This window comes from Podarcis tiliguerta (assembly GCF_965153285.1).
Source record: "Podarcis tiliguerta genome assembly, chromosome: 1".
NCBI lineage: Eukaryota > Metazoa > Chordata > Lepidosauria > Squamata > Lacertidae > Podarcis > Podarcis tiliguerta.
Genome location: NC_139534.1, coordinates 116,442,122 through 116,456,963, shown reverse-complemented (window position 1 = coordinate 116,456,963; position 14,842 = coordinate 116,442,122). Strand labels below are relative to the sequence as shown.

At 45.1% G+C, this 14,842-nt stretch overlaps 2 long non-coding RNA genes across 3 annotated transcripts in view; one reads left to right on the top strand and one right to left on the bottom strand.

Moving 5' to 3' along the window:
- The window catches only part of LOC310677901, a 92,657-nt gene that overhangs the window by 23,489 nt on the left and 54,326 nt on the right, over nucleotides 1–14,842 (bottom strand). Inside the window, exon 3 of one of the 2 annotated variants that reach the window (XR_014511501.1) lies at nucleotides 10,120–10,147. The exons of the other annotated variant lie outside the window; for it this stretch is intronic. This is a non-coding gene — a long non-coding RNA (uncharacterized lncRNA). Of the gene's footprint in view, nucleotides 1–10,119; nucleotides 10,148–14,842 lie in introns of those variants that run through there. 2 annotated transcript variants of the gene reach the window in all.
- On the top strand, nucleotides 1,561–4,724 carry LOC310670962. The gene is made up of 2 exons (XR_014507658.1): nucleotides 1,561–1,645; nucleotides 4,115–4,724. It is a non-coding gene; the product is annotated as an uncharacterized lncRNA (long non-coding RNA).

Below are 14,842 nucleotides of genomic sequence, written 5' to 3'. Positions count from 1 at the left end.
TCACCTTTACTGAGGGACTTTAGTAACCTTCTTTTCCTCATCCTCCTAGTCCAGAAGAAAAATACTGGAAAGGGGCAAATGTCTGCTGAAACATTCTGTAGGAACTCCTCAGTGCTTTACAGCAGGAATACAAGTTCCAATCTTTAAGACACTTTCGTGGTTCCCACCCACAGGAGATGTAACAACACCCCTTTCCCCCACGCCATGCCGACCATTTTTATCTTAGTCATGTTGGCTGAATTAGATATATAAATGGGGGCACCAAAATCCTTTAAGTGCTTAAGGCCTGTAAAGGTCTTAATCTGGCCCTGTCCTCTACAATATTTAAAACATGCTGGTGATGTTCAGCACAAGGTGGCTCATAAAGAATAAGCAAGTCACAAGCTGAAATAAATACAACAACAACAACAACCCAGTTGCCTTCTGGAAGGCAGCAAGAAGCCAAATGAAACTAGATCTGGGTGGTGCATCAATGTGCCATGTGCTCCATCTCCACGGGCAGTGATGCTTTTGAACACCAGTTGCTGAAAACTTCGGAAGGGGAGAGTGCTCTTGTGCTTGGGTCCTGCTTGCAGGTTTCGCAGAGGCATTCAGCTGGCCACAGCAACAACAGGATGCTCGGTTAAATGGACCATTGGCCTGGTCCACCAGGATCTTTTTATGGTCTTCCTTATAACTGGTAACTGCAGTTGTAGAGCACATGCTTTGCTTGTATGAGGTTCCAGGTCCAATTCCTACTTCTTCTAGTTGAAACCCCAGTGTGGGGTTTGAGCCCCACACTGGGCAAAAAGGATTCCTGCATTGCAGGGGTATGGACTAGATGGCCCCCACGGTTCCTTCCAACTCTATGGTCCATTTTTTTTAGAGGCATGGGAGTGCCTGTCATGTGACTACTTCTCGCACTGCTCAAAAAACACCAGACATCCATGACAAGAATACAGTGGAACCTCGTGTTACATACTGCCCTCCTTACAAATGCTTCGGATTATGAGCTCCACTAGGTAGATGCCGCTTTTTGCGAACTTTGCCCTGGGATGTGAGCGGAAGTCGTGCGCCGGCGGCGAGGCAGCAGCAGGAGGCACCATTTGCGAAAGCGTGCCTCATGTTAAGAATGGTTTCGGGTTACAAATGGACCTCCAGAATGAATTAAGTCTGTAGTCGGAGTTACCACTGTAATCAAAAGTGTCTAGGCTGATGTAGAAAGTGAAGTACCCCCCCCCACACACACACACACAACATGGACTTCCACCACTGTTACAATAAGCTGGAAAGAGTTATGTTGACACTATTCCTGCGCCACTATAAGTAACATCCAAAGGAGCATTTCAGGCAGATCTTGTTGGACTCCAACTTCCATTGACCCCGGCCAGCACAGACAATAGTCAGGGATGATGGGAGTTGTAGTCATCCAACAAAACATCTGGAGACAGCTTTCCCATTCCTGCTTTAAATGGAGTGTATGAGACGCAGTATGATCATTTCTCATGTTACCCTGCCATTTTTTGATGCTGGAATGGCAATTGACTGGCTCACCATTCCACTGAACAGGTGGTTCAGCAATCCATTCCTTAGGCATCCAGGCCCCTTAAAGCAAGACTGGGCCAACTCATGGTCTGCAGTCTCCATCCACAATAACTGGCTCATGGTGAGTTGCCCTGTGGTGGCTGTAGGAAAGGCCTTGACGTCTTGGATGCAGCGTGTGGTCCATCTGTTACTCTTAGTCCTAGCATAGATGGAAGAAGCAGTAACTGTTCCATTGATTCCATATTGGATTTCCTTACCCTCTCTGCCCGCCCTCCTATAAGGCCCAGCTCCAGGAATCCATGGGCCTTGAGGAAAAGACCTTCAAAATTTCAGCCTCTGTTGCCAGTGGGGTCCAAGATTTGGAACGGCATCAGAGATTCAGGGCACGCTGATAATTTACTTTTGTTCTTGCATTTGGCTTTGTGAGCTGCTGTGTCGTTCACATTCATCCTGACAGAAGGAGCTGTGTCAGGGCCCATGCAGAAAGATGCCTGTGGGCCCCTTCGCAGTGCCAGGGCCCTGGGCAGCTGCCCAGATTGCTTGGGTGGAGTTGCCAAAGCTGCCTTCTATGTTGCTTTGCTTATTTCTTCAACTTTTCCAGGGTAGGTACCAAGGACAGAGAGACATGGCAATGCTTACCTGTCCATCTTTCTTCTCCCTATGTTGACACTGTCTGATTCCCTCCCTCAGTATCTTGGGGAGAGATAAAACACATATTATACATGGGAACACAAGAAGAGATCTCTGATGAAGATGAAACAAAGCAAAGCCACACATGCTAGTTCTCTACTTACATACGGAATGATCTCTGCTGTTGCATTTCCAACACAAATTAGGTTAGGTCATCGAAAAATGTGGACTTATACAAAATTCTTCTGTAGCCTTAAACTCTGCCCCTTTCATTACAAATGTGAAAAAGGAGATTATTTCCCTCAAGAAAAATTAAAAAGTGAGAAGGAGTTGAGCCTCTTTCAGTCTCGTATGTTTTATTTTCAAGGCTTCATAACCAGTATGGTTTCTTTAAAGAATTCAGCGCTTACACATATGTGAGCCAGATTTCCATGGTACTAATTAGATGCTTACTGTTTTCCTCTGTGTCAAATGATGGTCAATGCATGAAATGTTACTCGTTTGAGTAACATTACCCACCTGAGACGGTTTCCTTCCAGCAAGAGATTAGCCAGAGGGATAAATTGTTTTAGTCTCAATGAAATTAGCTCCTGGTTTTTGCATCTTTAATAATAAGAAACAGACATCTACTATTTAGAGGCAGATCTTTTCCCTGTTTCCTTTCCATTTTTTTTTATGGCTAAAGAAATACCTATGCAATTTTCACTTCAGAAATATCTTGACTGAAACAACTGCTTCCTTAGCATCCTTTTGGGGTGGAAGGGAACCAGCATGGTTCTAAGGATTTATGAGAGTCCCCCTGCCTCCAATTTCAAGACTTAATTACACTCTTAACATTTCTTCTGACTTTTGGCCTTCTCCACTGCCTCAGTTCTCCATCTTGGTCTGAAATCCATCTTCCTTTCAGTCACCATTCCAAACGGTAGAGAAATAATGTGTTTAGGGGTGTGTGCGGGTGGTGCGAGCTTTCTTACAGAGCAGGTGAGGGGAACCTTTGGCTTTCCAGTTATCAATGAGATACAACTTTCACCATCCCTGACTCACTGGGGTTGAGGGGAGTTAGAATTCTGGATACCCAAATTTTCCCCACACCTGCTATAGAGTCAAACAACACGTGGTTGGATGACAAAATACTCTTTTGGTTCCTTTTCGTCTGGAAATAGGCGTGGCCCTCAAGAATGCAGAAGTTGGGCATCCCTGGTTTAGAACGTGACTGCCATGTTGGTTCCAGAGAACATGATTAACTAAATGGAGAATGGGACACACATTTCTCTTTCTGCGGGAGCATTCAAACTTCACTGCGTTCTTTCAGAAGAAAAAGGTTTCATAAAGTTGGGAATGAGTTCAACAGAAGCAATCGTGAGAACAAGATACTGGGCTACAGTGGCTTTTGGCTTGATCCACCAAGGCTTTTCTTACATTCAGCTACTTTATTTTGTCCCATTAGTGCCCTTGGTTTCCTTGCCTCTAGATGCCTCTAGGAATATTTCATTAGCTTAGGTCAATTCATTTTGCCCATGTTTTTCAGATTATGTATACAGGTTATGTAAAGTGTGTCTATGTTCAATTAATGGATTGGAGGAAGAATACATATGGTCTGGGGGGAAAAGGAGAAGAGAATTTTCTAATGTCCCAAGTGGGCAGTGTTTTACTTGCTCTTTCAGAGTTAACTGGCAGTATGGGGCTAACTCTGTTCAGAATAAACGGGCAATGTAAAATATACATGATCAGTTAGTTTCTCTCTGCAGCAATTTCTTTGATGTTTGCCAGAGTGTCTATTTATAAAATTTGTGCTCAGAGGCGGGATTGCATGTGATCCTTCATCTCCTCCCAGCATTTCAAGTATTTCATTTCCTTGTTAAATTTTCTTTAAAATTAGGAAAAGTACAAGAAGGAAAACTCAACCCCTTGGGGGTCCCAGTAACAAACATGCTTTGTGCTTGTCTCTTTCTTGCTGCAGGTTGATGATACAGCTACGGTTTCTGTTCAGAACAGCGATGTGAAGACTTCATAAAAAGGGAGATGCAAGGTTACGCTGCATGTCAGCTTTCCAGGTCAAAACAGCAGCAGCGGCAGCAACAAAATGAGCTTCTTTAATTTTATTTGTAGCCCCACAAATCTGCAACCTGTCCTGTAGGGCACTATTGTTTGCTGACACAAAGGATGGGAGGCAGATCAACACTCAATCTGCTGGTCTAAGGAAGTAGGAAATATTGGGGTGGCGTGACAAGGCCCTGCTTAACTTTCAATATCTATCAGCACTAGGGCTTTAAATATCTACCAGCGCTATGGTGGCTACACCATACTGCTTTAAAGAGGACAACCCTCTATTCTGAAAGGATAACAGAGGACAATGCTCTGAAGGTGTACTCTATTTAAAGAGGGTAAAAGATAAAGAACTCTACCAAAAAAAAAAAAAAAAAGGAGAGCAGGGACCTTGAAGTTGCTCATCTACAGGTGGTCACCTGTTCACAGTATTCTCTTCTAGGGCAGCATGCACTATTTATGTCCTTAAATTATAGGAATTATTTTCCCATTGGCATCTATAAATATAAATCACCATTTGTGAATTCTGTGCCTATCAGTGTCCTCTGTTCTCCTCTTTTTGGGGTGATGCATTTTTCTTTTCTTTTTTGACAGTGAGTGCAAAACTGACCACCCTAACTAGTACATTGAAGTCAACTTGGAAACTAAAGAATGGAGCCTTGCATATTATTTCTCAAATTTTCCAGAAGTGAAGGTAGCCCATAACTGCTCAAAAAAGATCACAAAGCTAGTCACCAGGACACAGGCTTGCAATTGCTCCAATCAGCTGAGTCCAAGGAATACCCCCCAAGAGTGATCTAAGCCTACTTCCTCACTCAGGCAGCAAACATTGAAACCTATCCATCAAAAATGGACAAGCAGGTGGTTGTAATTTTGGTTTCTTTCAGGATTATTTGAATGCTCTGCACTAAGAGGAACCTTCAAGTTTGTGCTGAAATTTGCTTCAGGCAAACCTGGCAACTAACCAGGGATGGGGTGTATTCCCCTCCCCTCAAATTCCCCCAAACCTCCATACTGTTTCTGATTCCTATCAAAACTCATTTGGCCTACTTTGAAAATTCCCAAATGTTTCCATGAAGAGGCTACCAAATTTCATTGCAATTTTGCTTTACACAATTGCCTGGAAATACAGGAAACAAGCTGGCCTTATTGAAACTATATAACCAAGATGCTTTGCCTGTGGAAGAATCTCTGTAGTAACTTTGAAATTCAGTTCAGGCAAAGCTTGGTGGCCACATAAGCCAGAGAGATAGAACCTATCCCCATCTAGATCAGTGTTTCCCAAACTTGGGTCTCTAGCTGTTTTCAGACTACAATTTCCACCATCCCTCCTCACCACTGGTCTTGCTAGCTAGGAATGATGGGAGTTGTAGTCCACAAAAAAAACCAGCTGGAGACCCAAGTTTGGGAAACACTGCTCTAGATGTTGCTAGACTTCAACTCCCATAATCCCTGACGTTGGCTGGTCAAGGCTGATGGAAGCTCCAGGTCAAAACTTCCCCAACACTGTTGCAGGCACTCATGGGTGCAGGGTTACCACTTGGCAGCACTTAGACACATGAATATCCTGAGACTTTTGCAAGAACATTCCCTCCACACAAACATTTCCCCTTCAGATTCTTAATATGTTTCACATGAGACACAAACCCCATTTTTTAAATTGAATTTAGGAAAAACTCCAGTGTCAATCCTAACATGCCCTATATTAAGTGTGCATGGTTTGAAAACCAAGTAAACAAGGAGAAAGCAAGAAGATGACAATGCAGTTAGAATTCAAAGGACATTTAATTTGGAGCCGCTTGTGCTGTTCTGTCATGTTCTAAGAAGTTTCACATTGACATTAACACACAGGTCACTCAAAAACCCTACTGATTTTAAGCACTCTCTTCTTGAAACTAACTCCGAGAGGGCAAGCTCTGCAGAAAGGAGATAAAAGAAAGAAAGGAAGGATCTGGTAAGGTGTGTGAGCAGGGATTCCGGAGGAAAGCTAAAAAAAAAATTACAATCCCCTGCATTCCTTTCAGTGTCTCCGGGAAAGTTCGGATAGCAGGAGCGAGAAAGGGAATAAGGAGGATTAACAACAATATCACTGTAGCAAGGCACACACTCAAGAATACTTAAAGCTTGGATCTATCGTTCTGCTGGGAAATTACATATTAGAGTTGGTGCTGATAATGCCCTCTCCTGGCGATGCTATTGCAGCTCCTAAGTCTAGGTGTCAGTTATTCCAGAGACCTGCGTACATACAAGGCAGGCAGGATAAAATGTACGGTAGTCACAGGCAGCGATCGGTGCGAAATGTCACACAGCTCCCTCTCCTCCCCCACCTCGCTGTAGGTAAATTATTTTAATAAGGTAAGAGATACCACAGCACAATGTGTGCGCGCGCATGTGTGTGTGTGCATGTGTGTTTTACCCCCTAAATAATGTTCTCTGTGTCATCTGTATATTTATGATAGCTCAAAGACATGGGTGTGTGGATCTAATTAAAAATGTGAAAGGGTTTAGCAGCCTGCTGCTTCCCTTTGAGTCTCCTGTTGCCAACTCTTGGCAGCTCTGCTGTCAGCGAGCCAAATGTTTAGTCTTCAGCTGAACTACTGCCAGGGTGTCGCACGGCATTCTGGGACGGTAGAGCCTGGAGGTACTATGTTAAAACTATCTCACAGAAGGAGGATGTGTTGTATGTAGGGCTCCGCATTCAAATTGGCCACCGGGAAGTTGTGGCGGGGGAAGCAGTGGAGGAAACCCACTCCTGCCTGGTGAGCCTTAGGGCCTTGCCAATGACAGAAAAGCCCCAGACTTTTCCCTTAGTGCAATACTTGGTGCAAGCCTAAACCAGCGACAAAAGTGCAGTAAACTTCCTCTGCAATTAATGGAAGGAAGTAGTGTTTGTGTCATGGGGAAATAGTTCTGCTCCTGTTTGTAAACCAGCTTGCAGCTCCCCACTTTGGGAGAGAAGGGCCGTGGATTAAATTGAGGAAAACAAACCGAAAGGTCCATACATGACAAATTATTGTTGCTTAGGGCAGAGTATAATTTGGCGTTGTGTTCAGCATGGATTTTTTTCAGCTGTGTGTGTATGTGTGAACATGCCAATTACAGTTTCTTGCCCCCCCCCCATCTGAAGTTCAGTTCCACATCAGCTTGTGATTTTTAAATTATTTTTATAAGTCCTCATGAAAATTCACCAAAATGTTCTAGTGAAGTGGTGATCCTTTTTCTATTCGTGGAAGCACCCTGTGCGATTCAGAACCCTCCTTTTCCAGGACTCTTAATTGTGCAGGGAGCCTCCATGGGTTGCAGAAATTGAAGCTAAATGGGCAGGGCTGTCACAGTGTAGGCACACTCTGCTCTTTCTATATTGCCCCTTCACAGCAGTAATGACTTTGGTACTGGCCCAAGAAATCTTGCTGCCCGAATTGTCCTTATCATCGGTTTAAATGCTTCAGATACCAATCCTTCACCTCATATATTCCTCATGCCCCCAAACCCCATGCAAGCTGTAACCAGTTGCTCTTGTTGGGATACTGCCAGGGAGACAAAGTCCATCTTGACCTCCATGTCGTCTCCGGACGTCCATTGATCTCCCGTAGACACGCAGTATCAGCAATTAGCGACACGAGCTCCAGAAATAGCTTGAAAAGGATCTAGAGCTCTTGCACACTCTATCAGCAGATATGCACAGCAAAAGATGCACCCAGGAGAGCATGATTTACAAGTTTATTCAGCGTTGATCAGAACAAAGAAAAACCATGACTGCCTGCTTCAGAGTTTCCGGCAGTGAGAGAGAAACGAAAGCAAAAGACACAACAGAAACATCCTGTGAAAACAGGAAATACGCAGGCTGTGACACAAACATCCTGCTCCCTTTTAAGGTGGAACGGAAATATCCTAACAGCTCTTGTGCTCAGATTGTGCTTGTAGCCTTCGCACAAACTTCTGGCTGGTCGTAGTGAGAACAGGATGCTTGACTAGGTGGGCCATTGGCCTGATCCAGCAGGCTCTCCTTATGTTTTTACTCAGCAGCATGGCAGGGTGGGCCTTTCATCACCACCACCACCACCACCATCATAATCATTTATTGAAATTCTATATCACCCTATACCCAGAGGTCTCAGGGCGGTTCATAGAACAAAATCAAAATACAGTGGTACCTCAGGTTACATACGCTTCAGGTTACAGACTCCACTAACCCAGAAATAGTACCTCGGGTTAAGAACTTTGCTTCAGGATGAGAACAGAAATTGTGCTCTGGCGGCGCAGCGGCAGCAGGAGGCCCCATTATCTAAAGTGGTGCTTCAGGTTAAGAAAAGTTTCAGGTTAAGAACGGACCTCCGGAACGAATTAAGTACTTAACCCAAGGTACCACTGTATAAAACCACAAAATATATAATCAATATATAAACAACAACCCAATAACCCCCCAACTCCCACATTTTAAAAGGGTACAGGGTGGAAATCAAATCAAACTAAGGCCTGGTTAAAAAGGAAAGCCTTTGCCTGGTGCCTAAAGGTGTATAATGAAGGCACCAGGCGAACTTCCCTGGGGAGAGCATTCCACAGATGGGGAGCCACTGCAGAGAAAGCCTGTTCTCGTGTTGCCACCCTCTGGACCTCTTGTGGAGGAGGCACATGAAGAAGGGCCTCAGAAGATGTTCTCAGGGTCCGGGTAGGTTCATATGGAAAGAGGCGGTCCTTGAGGTATTGAGGTCCTGAGCCATTTAAGGCTTTATAGGTCAAAAGCAGCACTTTGAATTGGGCCCGGAAACTAATTGGTAGCCAGTGCAGTCAGACCAGGACTGGTGTAATATGCTTAAACTGTCTTGCTCTGGTGAGCAACCTGGCCACTGAATTCTGTACTAGCTGAAGTTTATGAACCGTCTTCAGAGGCAGCCCTACGTATAATGCATTACGGTAATCCAACCTTAAGGTTATCAGAGCATAGACAACAGTGGTTAGGCTATCCCTGTCCACCTGGGCCACCAGCCAAAGCTGATGCCACCTGAGCCTCGAGCGACAGCAAAGGATCAAGGAGTACCCCCAAACTACAAACCTGCTCCTTCAGAGGAAATGTAACCACATCAAGAGCAGGCAATCTCCCACCCATCTGGTCCAGGGAAACAACCACCAACAATGCCTCAGTCTTATGTGAACTGAGTTTCAGTTTGTTGGCTCTCAACCAGTCCATAACCAAGGCAAGACACTGGTCCAGCACTTCCACTGCCTCACCTGCAGATGTAAAGGATAAATAGAGTTCAGTGTCATCAGCATACTGCTGACAACGTACATCAAACCTCTGGATAACCCCACCCAGCGGTGGATAGGGGATAAGATTGAGCCCTGCGGAACCCCACGCTGAAGGTTCCACGGGGCTGAAAAGCATTCCCCAAGCAACACCCTCTGGGAATAACCATCCAAGTAGGACTTGGCAAAGCGGTGCCACCCAACCCTAGTTTGCTCCAGAAGGATACCATGGTCAATGGTATTGAAATGGTCGAGAAGAATTAACAGGGACATGTTTCCCTTGTCTCGCTCTCAACAGAGGTCATCATGCATGGTGACCAAAGCAGTTTCTGTGCCAAAACTGGGCCTAAACCCCAATTGAAATGGATCCAGAAAATCAGTTTCTTCCGAAAGTACATGGATCCGGTCTGTGACCACGCACTCCAGAAACTTGCTCAGGAAAGGGAGATTAGCAACTGGCCGGTAGTTTGGTTTTCCAAATCCACCGGTAGGGAACTGGTAGCACTAGACTATAATTCCCATCAGCTCAATCTAGCATGATGTTCTTGCCCAAAACCATCTGAAATGCCTCTGGTGCTCCATTCCTGCTTCAAAGAAGTAACTATCACCAGCACCATTAGGAGAGTGTCTCTCATCATTAAGAACATCATAGTTCGTTACCTGAAGAGTACGTAGGTGATAACAAGCAAGAGACTTTATTGACCTGATTGCGAACAGAACAGGACTGTCAAACAGGGGCAAAACAACTGCTTATATGCATTTCTGAAGGTCTGGGCCACTCCCACTCTCAACGTGATTGGCTGTCTAAACCCCCAAGCTACGAATTGTAACCCAGAGCTTAAGAGCCAATGCCAGTAGCCCAAACTCTGACAATACTTTGTGATGTATCGAATCAAAACACATGGCTCTGGATCGTATTCCAGACTCAAGCTCAGGTGAACACAGACCACTGCACACGTAACATAACCAATACAGGGACATGTCAAACGTCCTGTGCTATTTCTGCTGATACCTTTATGCAAGCAGAAAGTGATATATGTGCTTGGGACCTTTATTCACAAAAGCAGATATATAATAGTTACGAGGGTGGGATTATTATTATTTCTTCAAATGGTTAATTTGCTGCTAGAAACAACCGTGCGCCATTTCCCCTTCAAAGTGCTGACTGGCTTGTTATTGCATGTGGTGCCAAGGTGTTGCAAAAGAAACGAAACGAAACGGGGCTAGAGAAAAGAAAAGAGAGCCTTCCCCCTTTCTGTGAAACTGGCTTAATTGAGCAACATCTGTGCAGCAAGCCTGCGCCTTTTCATCCGGCCCCCAACTCACCCTGGCCTGCAATAACTTTTCAGAAAGCCATTTCTTTATTTGGGAAGTGTGTCCATAGCTGAGAATATGCCATTTTCATTTCAGAAACCAGGCACTGTGGATATTTATTGCACCCTTAATCCAATAGGGTCCTGTAACACATGTCGAACATATTCCAGAAACATTCACGACCGCAGTGGATGTTATTGGGAAACATGCATTTTCTCAGCAACAAAATTTTGGTATTTTACCACCGGGGGTGGGGTGGGGGGATGCGACAAACCTGGAATGAGACAGAAGCACTCTCTCCGAGGAAAGAAATCTATGCAACAAATAAGTAATGGCTATGCATTTTGTGCAAGATTGACAGCCTCTGTCCTGAAATACAGATAATAGGATGCTCACAAAAGACTCATCATTGTAAGGTATCATGGGCTCAAGGGCTGTCACATGGAAGTTAGAGCAAGCTTATTTTCTCCTACTCTGGGAGGTAGGATCCATACCAATGGCTTCAAGTTACAGGAAAGGAGATTCTGACAAAACACCAGGAAGGACTTAGAATCATAGAATCATAGAATCATAGAGTTGGAAGAGACCACAAGGGCCATCGAGTCCAACCCCCTGCCAAGCAGGAAACACCATCAGAGCACTCCTGACATATGGTTGTCAAGCCTCTGCTTAAAGACCTCCAAAGAAGGAGACTCCACCACACTCCTTGGCAGCAAATTCCACTGTCGAACAGCTCTTACTGTCAGGACGTTCTTCCTAATGTTTAGGTGGAATCTTCTTTCTTGTAGTTTGGATCCATTGCTCCGTGTCCGCTTCTCTGGAGCAGCAGAAAACAACCTTTCTCCCTCCTCTATGTGACATCTTTTTATATATTTGAACATGGCTATCATATCACCCCTTAACCTCCTCTTCTCCAGGCTACACATGCCCAGCTCCCTTAGCCGTTCCTCATAAGGCATCGTTTCCAGGCCTTTGACCATTTTGGTTGCCCTCCTCTGGACACGTTCCAGTTTGTCAGTGTCCTTCTTGAACTGTGGTGCCCAGAACTGGACACAGTACTCCAGGTGAGGTCTGACCAGAGCAGAATACAGTGGCACTCTTACTTCCCTTGATCTAGATGCTATACTCCTATTGATGCAGCCCAGAATTGCATTGGCTTTTTTAGCTGCCGCGTCACACTGTTGGCTCATGTCAAGTTTGTGGTCAACCAAGATTCCTAGATCCTTTTCTCAAGCCAGGTGTCACCCATCTTGTATTTGTGCCTCTCATTTCTGACAGTAAGAGCTGCTGGACGATGGAACAGACTCCTTTGGAGCTAGGGATTCTTTTTCCTTTTAAGCAGAGTGTGCTGGTCCCGTAGGTTTCCGTGAGGCGTGGTCTGAGTCCAGTCCGAGGTCGAGGGTGCAGTATTGAGGTCGTCCGTCAAAGCTGCAGCTGGGTCCAAGGCAGGGAGTCAGGCGAGGTCAGAAGATCCGATAGGACAGGGTGCAGGCCGGAACTGGCTACCAACAATGTTGCTCCCGCAACTTGGGACTAGGGCTGGCTGGCTTTTATCTGCCCCAAGGCATCGGGTGGCCTCAGTCCACAGGTGACTCGCCTCTCCTTGTCTGGAGGCGAGCACTCCTTCTGTGGGAACTTAGTTCCCTCCGCCTCTCTGCCCTGAGCCTCTGCAGCTCAGGAGAGGCTGGAGGGTACTGGACCCAGAGGCAACCTCAGCCTCCCCTGACGGGGCTGAGAGTGGAGCACCTGCAGGCAATGGGTCCTCCATCACCTCAGGAGCCAGAGCAGACTCAGCTGGTGCCTGCACCTGAGGATCCAGCACAGGTGAGGACCCCTCAGGCTCAAGCCCCAGCCCTGGCTCAGCTGGTTCTGGAGGCGGGGAATCCTGTGCAGGCTGGGATTCCTCAGGTTCAAACTCTGAGTCTGAATCCCAGGCCATCATACAGAGTTTGGATGGCCATTTGTCATGGATGCTGTAGTTGAGATTCCTGCATTGCAGAGGGTTGGACTAGATGATCCTCAGTGTCCCTTCCAACCCTGCAACTTGATGATTATATGATTCTCTGAGTTGGTTTCTTTGGGAAAACTGGAGTGTACAGTGGTACCTCGAGTTACAAACGCCTCCGGTTACAAATGCTTCAAGTTACAAACTCCGCTAACCTGGAAGAGTTACCTCGGGTTGAGAACTTTGCCCCAGGATGAGAACAGAAATTGTGTGCCAGTGGCGCAGTGGCAGCAAGAGGCCCCATTAGCGAAAGCACACCTCTAGTTAAGAACAGTTTCAGGTTAAGAATGGACCTCCAGAACAAATTAAGTTCGTAACTAGAGGTACCACTGTATATGCTTATAATATCTGACAATCTTTATGTGCATTATAATGCATATAATAAGTGAGAATTGTTTGTATTTTTAGCATAACTGGTAAAATGTAACTAACTTCTTGTCGAGATCAAGCAGCAATGTGGTACTTGGTGGCAGGGAATCTGCATGAATAAGCTCCGCATTGCGCTTTTCAGAAAAATCCATTCCAAGTCAGTCCACAACACTATTTGGGGGGCTGTTTTAAAAAAGTTTTGCAGCGGGTCCTCACTTTAATGTTAGTAGTTGCAATTTTAATGGAGAACTGTAATACATATTACTACTGCTTTGGATTGAAAGCCCCCTTGCTGAATTTCTTTGCAGATTGGGTGAGGTACACATTATTAAAATAAAATAAAAAATAAAAAGGTAGGGTCTGTGCCTGAGAGAGTCCTTGTATTTATTTGCAAGGAGCCTGGTATGAGCAGAATCCCACTGTCAGTGGTGAAGAAGGCTTGCTGTGGCCAATAATATTGACATCCTCAGCAATATTATGACCATTTTTTCTTTCTCCATAGGAACGAATGTGTTGAAAATAAAGTGGCAGATCACTGGGTATGGGAGTAAACCTAGTAAGAACTGGAAAAAAGGGGGGAAACCTCCAGGTACACCACACACAACCCCCCCCCCCTTAGGCCCAATGCATTTTGGAACAAATACTTCTACAGGAATTACATGGACATATAATATGCAACTATGATGCAGACATAAAAACTGGGTGAAACTTTACACACTCTCACAACTTCAACAAAAACAGTACAGTGGTACCTCGGGTTAAGTACTTAATTCATTCTGGAGGTCTGTTCTTAACCTGAAACTGTTCTTAACCTGAAGCACCACTTTAGCTAATGGGGCCTCCTGCTGCTGCTGCGCCACCGCTTCACGATTTCTGTACTTATCCTGAAGCAAAGTTCTTAACCTGAAACACTATTTGTGGGTTAGTGGAGTGTGTAACCTAAAGCGTATGTAACCTGAAGCGCATGTAACCCAAGGTACCACTGTACTCCATAGTTACTCATTTAGAAACCTCAAAGGACAGGAAGGAAGGAGGAGTCCAACTGGAATAATTAATCTGGGCAGCTAGATTGGACTGGAGTCCATTGGCTTCAAACCATCAATGCCCATTAAATAAATTTCTATAGTAATCTCTTCACCTGGTGGCCTTTTGCTCTGCATCATGGATTCTTCTTCATTGCCATGTATTTGTACTTTACGCTAATCCAACAATTCAGAGATTAGACCAGCTTTTCTCAACCTTGGGTCCCCAGGTGTTCTTGAACTACAAATCCCATCACCCTTGACCATTGGTCATGCTGGCTAGGAACGATGGAAGCTGTAGCCCATGTCAAAGTTGAGAAAGGCTGGATTAGACCTTCTAGTTATCAGCACAAAATCATTGTGATCATGAACTGTCAATTACATAATAGGACACTGGGCTATCTTGCCTCACCCAAGCAATATTCACTTTGTTGCTCCAAGTCTTATTAGCAAGACTGGGATACTTCTTGAGCGTTGGCTACTATCCTTTAACCGGTCACGTATTTGTAGAAATAATCACGGCACTTCTGCTAGCAAGTCAGGCATAAGGCAAATCCACTTGGGGAATCCACTTGACACTCGGTGGAAGGTTAGATCTCCCGGGACCTGGGTGAATTTCCCATTGTTCGTAGTACGACTCTGCAAAACTGCTAGATCCAAAGCAGCTGAGACAATACAGTTACACATT